Consider the following 7,308-nt stretch of genomic DNA (forward strand, 5'->3'; position numbering starts at 1 on the left):
AACCTTCACCTAACCTAAGCTTCTGTCGTCCTGCCCCACACCCTGGCTTTGGCCTTGGGTCTGGATGGTGTGTCCTGGAGAGCAGAGTGGACATTGGAAACATTATTAAAAGCATTTTATCTGTGAGAGAACATTACATCAATCTTTTATAAATTTCTTATCTGTTCATACCTTATTTCAAACGGTAATTTTCAAAATTACAGAAAGGTAAATACACAATCTGATGATTTGTTTGCTTGTTTTTTTTAGGGTAAGGGAAGCAAAGCCAACTAAGGTAAGACTATGCCTGGAGTAAGCCTAGTGCGTGAATCGCTGGTCAGAGGGGCTTTGTTTGATTTTGGTCTTCCTAGCAGCCAGTGCAAAAGGAGGTTTTATTATTAGCTGGTCTTTATTCATCAAAAAGAAATGATACTTTTGAATTAACTGGTTGAGCTAAAGTCATTCAAAGTTGGCTCTGAACTTGCAGCATATTTATTATCATCTGGAGCCAGTGCTTCCGGAACTCCCAGGTCTTACACAGTTACCCCACCTGCTGATCACAACTTAGAGAAAGACTCCCAGAAATCTCTGTAGTCCCACAGCTCTTTCCCTCACCAGCTCTCAGGGACACTGTTTTGAGAACTCTAGTGGCCTTCTCTTCCCCAGATTCACAGTTCTGTCTGCTCCGCAAACCTCTGGGCTTCACCAGGTCTGTCTAGCTGTGCCATTGCCAGGAACCTCTGGCCAGGCAGGAAGCTCACACTTCCTCTCTTAGGGCTCCCTGTGCCTCAGTGATTCGTGATCCAGAGTCCCAAGAACCTTTGTTTCATGTGTTTTGTCTGTATCCTTACTTGCTTCACACAGAAGGATTCTATCTTGACTGGGATCAGCGGTCCCTTGGCTCCTGGAAGCACCACAACTTTAAGGCTAAGAACTTCAGAACTCAGGAATTCACACAAAACTGGAATGAGGAGCTCTCAGGGACCATTGTGTCTTCCAGGAAACATATATTAAAAGTGTTCTTCTACCAGTGGGTCTACCAGCACCAACAGAACAAAAATCCTACCAGAAACCACAACATTTGTTTCCTCTCACTAGATCCAGGACAGATGTCCTTAAATCCACAATGATTTGGAAAAGGAACTTTTATACGGGCTGATCACTTTACTAGCCAGTGCCAAGATTTGTTTTCTAGGGTACTGTGGACCATTATTGTGGATTATCGTGTCATATTTGTTGATAATACTTGTCAGGTACATGTTTGCATCTTTTACTGAGTCTACTCAACTCCTCACCACCTGAGAAAAAGTAAATAATAGTAACAAAAAAAGACAATTACTTTGGGAAAAACTTAAAAGGAGTAGGAATCAAACAGAAGCACCACCATATTGGAAGGCATTCATTAATAACAGCAGATCATACAGTGATCAATAGCAATATGAGAATGAAGGCCTCATCTCAGCCAACTAACCATGCAACGTACACAAACAGAGCTTGGATCTCCAATTCACAAACTTTCTGACAGACAAAGTAGACACATAATCTAGCTAGCATGGCCAGTCAGTAATGAGGACCAGGGAAGTGGGCAAGGAAGGCCGTTGGACAGCTGGAGGAGAGGGGAGGCTCAGGCAACGGAGCATGCTTGGTCCTGCCATGTATTCCAAAATGGTGGGCTCAGCTAAGAGCTAGCAGAAAGGTTGATTTTCATTTTGGTGTGGGCCACCAAACTGTTTACTTACTAATCATATGTTTGGATAATGGCTGTAAAAGAGTCAACTTGTTTCTGAGCATTGTATGTCATTTGAGCTAAACCAGTCCTCCAGGGTTCCACCACTCAAGGATACCACGGCTCCAAACTCCTATACATGGGGATCCATCGCAGTTGGGTCCTACCACATTTGTGACCTACCTTGTTTCTCTTTTAGCTGCCCCTGACTGATGGACTTCCTCCAGAAATACTTAATTCAAATTCTCCAAGAAAGGATCTGATTGGCTGGCTGGTCAAGAGCTCTTGCTGGGCTGAATGCCCTGTCTAGGCTGCCTCATGGGCCACAGGCCGGCTTGTGAGAAAAGTGTCTCCAACTCAAATGCCAACCTCCATTACAGCCACAAGGTCAAGCAAGCAGCGCAGAGCTGGATCATTTACCCGGGCCACCAAAAACCACCATAAGGATGGTAGGCACTCAGTTTCTCACATAACAGCCCCAAGTGGAGCATTTGGCTTGATATTTGTGTTAGTACAGAAAAGCCTCTGAGCTCATCTTTGTGGGAGATAAAGACAGAGACTTGATGGCTGCCCCTTGGGAGCAGTGACAGATACTGTACGTGTTTAGGGGACAGGGGCACGTCAGTAAGGAACAGGAGAGTGGATGGGAGGCAACAGAACCGGCTGCTGTGGAAAGCCAGCCAACCCCTCAGCTAATCACGCAGGGCAGTTGTTTAACTCGGGGCCTGCTCTCAGAGAGCCCAATGAATGGCAGGAGTTACCATGGAGACAGCAGATAAAGCAAACATGTTACATGAACCAAGAAGATTCAAGGGGAGCATCGCCAGTGGGTGATGGTACAGTCACTTGTGCAAAAACGAAGCTGTGGGGGGTGGTAGTGCCAAGGGGCTGCCACTGTCTTTCTAAATAGTCCCTAAAGGTTCCCCCAAGGCTGTCCAAATCCTAAGGACAACCGGCCGGTGGTGCACAAGACCTGGGACCCCTCCTTTCTAGGAGATTGGAGTGTATTCAGCCCTCCAGTCCCTCAGCTTGTCAGCTGGCCGGCTCTCTGACCGCCCTTTCCCGGGACACGACTCAGATGTCTGCCTTGGGATGTGTGGGTACAGACGACTCCTTCACTGGGTTCTCTGTAGCACTTTCAACCTCTTCAAAGCCAGAAGCCACAGTGGTAGCTTGAGGCCCCTCCTGAACAGCAAGGGGCTTTGTCTTCTTGGCACTCCCAGCCCTACAGAGCCAGGCTTGTGACCAGCGGAGGCCTGAGCAGGGCTCCCATGCCCGCCCCACCACTTCACAGGCTGGTGGCAGCGCTCCTCAGACGTGCTCCTTCCTAGATCTGCTAGAGTCAGGCGGAGAAAACAGCAAGGGATATTTGATGGAGCACAGCAGGTGCTGCTCCTGATGGGTCTTCGTTCAAATCCACTCACTAAGCTTTTAAGCCACCGAGAGGATCCACGACAGAGCATGACTTGAAAAACTGCCCTCGGACTACCGTTGGTCAGGCTCCCGGCCTTCGGGGAGCGTGAGAGCCAGCACTGCCATGTGCAGGGCTGCCATAGAGGCTGCCTCCGTCCTCAGGCAGCCTGGAGCTAGAGGTGCAAGTCCCAGGACCACTCCCTAGCAGCCAGGAGAGCAGACTTCCAAGGATGTGAGTGTGAATCACGCTTCCATGACTGATTTGGGCCTAATTTCATGATTGTTTTGAGAGTACTTGGCAAAGACCCAGAGCCTTTGCCCTGAGCTACATCCTCAGCCCCTTTCCTTTTTAAATTTTGAGACGAGGTTTTGCTGAGTCACTAAGCTGTCCAGGCTGGGCTCCACTTCGCCATCCTCCTGCCTCAGCTTCCCAAGGTGTCAGTGATACTGAGGAGTGGATCCGACAGTTCGATTCCAGTTTCTCGTGTAGGATGAGCAAAGAATGGCCCGTGTCTGTCCAATGGTAAAAGTAAAAGCAGCTACATTTATCGGAGATAAAGGGAAAATGGGCATAGAAGAGTGATGTGTGGGCAACAGGGAGACAAAAAGTACAGCACTGTGCAGAGATTCTAAAAGACATGACCCCAGCCCGGTGCCTCTCACTGTGTCTCTGGATATGATCAACAGGAATGACCTTCAGGTTCTGAGTCGCCTCAGGGCCTTTTAACAGGCACAAGTGCAGAGTTCTCACTGATCAAATGACATGCACGAGATGCAGCCCATATTTATGAACTTTTAACAAGGTTTGAGAGGGGAAAATACTACTGAAGGTTGGGCTCAAGATCTAACACGCAGGTGCTCTGGCCTGGAGCTTTAGAGACGTCCTGGGTCTTCGTGACACTGGGTTTGATTATTTGCTTCTCTCAGGACAACTGTTGGCCCAACCCAAGTGTGAGGATGGGAGTGGTCTCCCAGCCCCAGTTGTGCTGCCTGTACCTCTATCCTGAGCATGCACCACCACACCCTACTCCTGAGTGACTGTTTTATTTTTGTTGTTGTTGTTGTTGTTGTTTTGAGACAGGGTCTCACTATGTAGTTGAAACTGACCTGGAACTCACTATGTAGCCCAGGCTGGTCTCAAATTCACAGCGATCATCCTGCCTCAGCCTCCCGAGTGCTGGGATTACAGGTGTGCGCCACCACACCCAGCTCAAAGGATTTACCAATATGCATTTGGCGGGTGGGGATCGAACTCGGGCCCTTGCACTTGTGAGGCAGGTGGCAGAACCACGGAGCCAAACTCCCGGCTGAGTGACTGTTTTAAAAAGAGTAGGGACAGGATTTTCAGCTGTTGCCAGAGCTAAGACAAGTGTCATTCCATGCTTTTCACCTGACAGTAGGTGTCTGGTCTCTCTCATTGTACCCTCTTCTTTCCAGCTGCCCCACACCAATGCACTACATTATTTCTGACCCTTGATTTGAGCCTTTTATCTGAGACAGAAAGAACACTGCCAGGTAATGAGTATTCTCACCGACTCTACTACAGCGGGCAGGGGCAGGGGGCAGCCAAAAGCTCCGTTCCTACAAAGAAACTGCTAAATCCTCCAGAACTGGCTCCTTAGAAGGCGCACTGGTCTCGCAGGGACTGGAGCCCCTCTCTTGCCAGGGAATGTTGGGATTTGTTGCAGCCCAGCGAACGGATATCTGTGCCTCTCATCCCACCCCTGAGAAACCCCAGAGACACATAGGGCTTCGAGTATCCTGTGTGTGAGTCACAGGATGTCCTGTGCTCACCTCTGTCCCTGGTGATGAAAGTTAGCCACTAATTACTCTCTGCTTGTTTCTTTTAATTCTCCAGAGAGGACTTTCCCACCTCAGTTTAGAACAGTAAGTAGGTCCCTTGAGCCTGGCAAACCTTCCTAAGAAGAGACCCCACACACACACACAGAAGCCCACAGCACTGAAACAGATGACACTGGCTTTGGATGCGTCATTCTCTCCAGAGGCGGAATACTGCGCAGGGCTTAGGGGGATCTTCCCAGGAGCTCAGCTGCTCCCTGACACGACCTCTTCTCCCAGGACCAGGCAAAGCTAGTAATCTGATGCCATCATGTGGTCGGCACTCAGGCACCCATAACCAGGGACAGGCACTACACTAATTGCCTCCCACACGGCAAGGCATTTCAGTCTTCAAAATAACACCACCGTACAGGTAAGACCGTTGTCATCGCTGTTACCTGGAGGAAAAGCTGAGGCTCAGAGTGTGACCTGCCCAGGGTACAGCATTACAAAACGCCTCAGTCAGGATTTGAACTCACAAATCTGCCTTTCAGTCCAGTCTCTTGACTACTGTGGGCCCGGCTTATAGTCTTGGGTGATTCCTTGCCTCCATCTCTGGCACTGGAACGTACGCCTCCCTGAAAGCCCTAAGCATCCACTGGCTGGGCTTCTCTCTCATCAGGCCCTCCCAGGGTCTGGCACAGCCTGTCCTAGAGCCCAGCAGCCAATCCTACCTGTTGCCCAAGGCTAAAGAAAAGTGAGCCGCAGGTTCTTTTGTTTCCTGGGTAAATTCCACTTCCTCTTCTATTGTCTCGGGCTTCTGAGTGCTGTAACAGGACACTCAGCATTTCCTGCATTCAAAAAGAAACGTTGATGGAGGTTGGCAAATTACCGCTCTCAGCAGGGTGAAAGCTAGGAGAGCGGAGCAGCCACCTGGTGTCTGTAATTACAGGCTAAGCGCCGGCCAGATGCCACCAGTGCAGGACTGGGGGTCCAGGGACACAACCAGGGGCCGCATTTAATCTTCCATTTGCCCAACCTGCACCCGCACCTCCACCCTCCGCTCCATACCTTGATCTTCCATTTCTGGACTACGATTTTCTCCCCTTGCATCTCTCATCCATCTTCCTGCAACAGCAGCACCAGGTGTACAGTAAGGATCAAAATAAAAACTCTGGGGCGTCCGCGCAGCAAGCAGCCCATGCTTGACGTCTTCCCTTCGGCATACGGATCTGTGTCATTCTGAGAACTTGACAGACGACTCTAAGAATCTCCTCCAGAGACATCACCCGTGGGACTTGGAACAGGGCATGATGTTTTCCGACCCTTAGGCTAGAGTCTTCAGGTATCCCTTTTAATTTTCAAGTCAGGTGTAACTACTTTTACCTAGAAAATCGTCTAATCTCTTAGACCTTCACTGTGGCTATTTTCTTTCTTTTGTGGTACTAGGGATCAAAACCCAGGGCCTCATGCATGCCAGGCAAGCCCTTTACCACAGAGCTATATGCTCCAGCCCATATATAATTTAGCCCAGTTATAATTTCAATGAACAAATGTCATACGAAATTAATTTTTCAGTCACACTATCCATACTTCAGGTGCTCGGTAGCCTTTTGTGGCTTCTGAGATGGAATAGAAGAAATAAAGTATAAGTAGAAAGGAGATGATGTCATAACTAGAACAATTGTATGTTTGAGACTGAACATCTGGCATTTAGTTGAAGTTATCAAGAGGATCCGTATCATCCTTCCCTTGGTTAAACTTGGGCTCTCTTTCTTCCAGATCTGTCAGTACAGTCAGAAACAATGGTCCCATTCCTGCTTCCATCTTCATAGGAGGAGAAGAAAATAAAAGAGCAAAAACGCAGGAGATCTGAGGTGCTTCAGGTGAGAGGACCTGTGTGCTGGATCTCCTAGCCTGAGCTTTTGGGCTATTCCCACCTCATCACAGATTCATAAATCTGCTGTACACAGTCAGTTAAGATCAGAGTGAGTTCTGGGACCTTGCATGTGTGTTGAGAGCCCCTGAGATGACTCGGCTCCCTGCCAACCACACCTGCCAAGCACACCTAGAGATTCAGGGAGCCACACCTAAGGTGCCTGGCCTTCGGCTCCCCCAAAGCCTGATTTATCCGTGCTGTTCCTTCTCCGTTGCCCTTGCTACTTTTGTGTGCTTTGACCTTTGTTTTTTCTCTTTCACCCTGACACCTTTTTTTTTGTCTGTGTCTTATGGTGGCACAAACTTGGCCAGGGCACTCCTGGGTGTGCACTTGACAATTCTTTCCTCATCCTGCCTGGACTATTATTATGTTGGCCCCTTCCCCGGCAGCACTGTCGCTTCCAAAATTCCTCAAAACACCAAAAGTCCGTAAAATGGCTTGAGAAAGTAAAGAGCAGGAACCTGGTCCTAAG

The 7,308-nt window shown here is 48.8% G+C and overlaps 1 long non-coding RNA gene across 1 annotated transcript; it reads left to right on the forward strand.

Moving 5' to 3' along the window:
- The first annotated feature begins 254 nt into the window (after positions 1-254).
- On the forward strand, positions 255-6,208 carry LOC104849345. The gene is made up of 4 exons (XR_776733.1): positions 255-274; positions 1,905-2,154; positions 5,198-5,330; positions 6,035-6,208. It is a non-coding gene; the product is annotated as an uncharacterized LOC104849345 (long non-coding RNA).
- The last annotated feature ends 1,100 nt before the right edge of the window (positions 6,209-7,308 follow it).

The sequence above is a fragment of the Fukomys damarensis genome, unplaced genomic scaffold (genome assembly GCF_012274545.1).
Source record: "Fukomys damarensis isolate Sample0158 unplaced genomic scaffold, DMR_v1.0_HiC HiC_scaffold_21, whole genome shotgun sequence".
Lineage (NCBI taxonomy): Eukaryota > Metazoa > Chordata > Mammalia > Rodentia > Bathyergidae > Fukomys > Fukomys damarensis.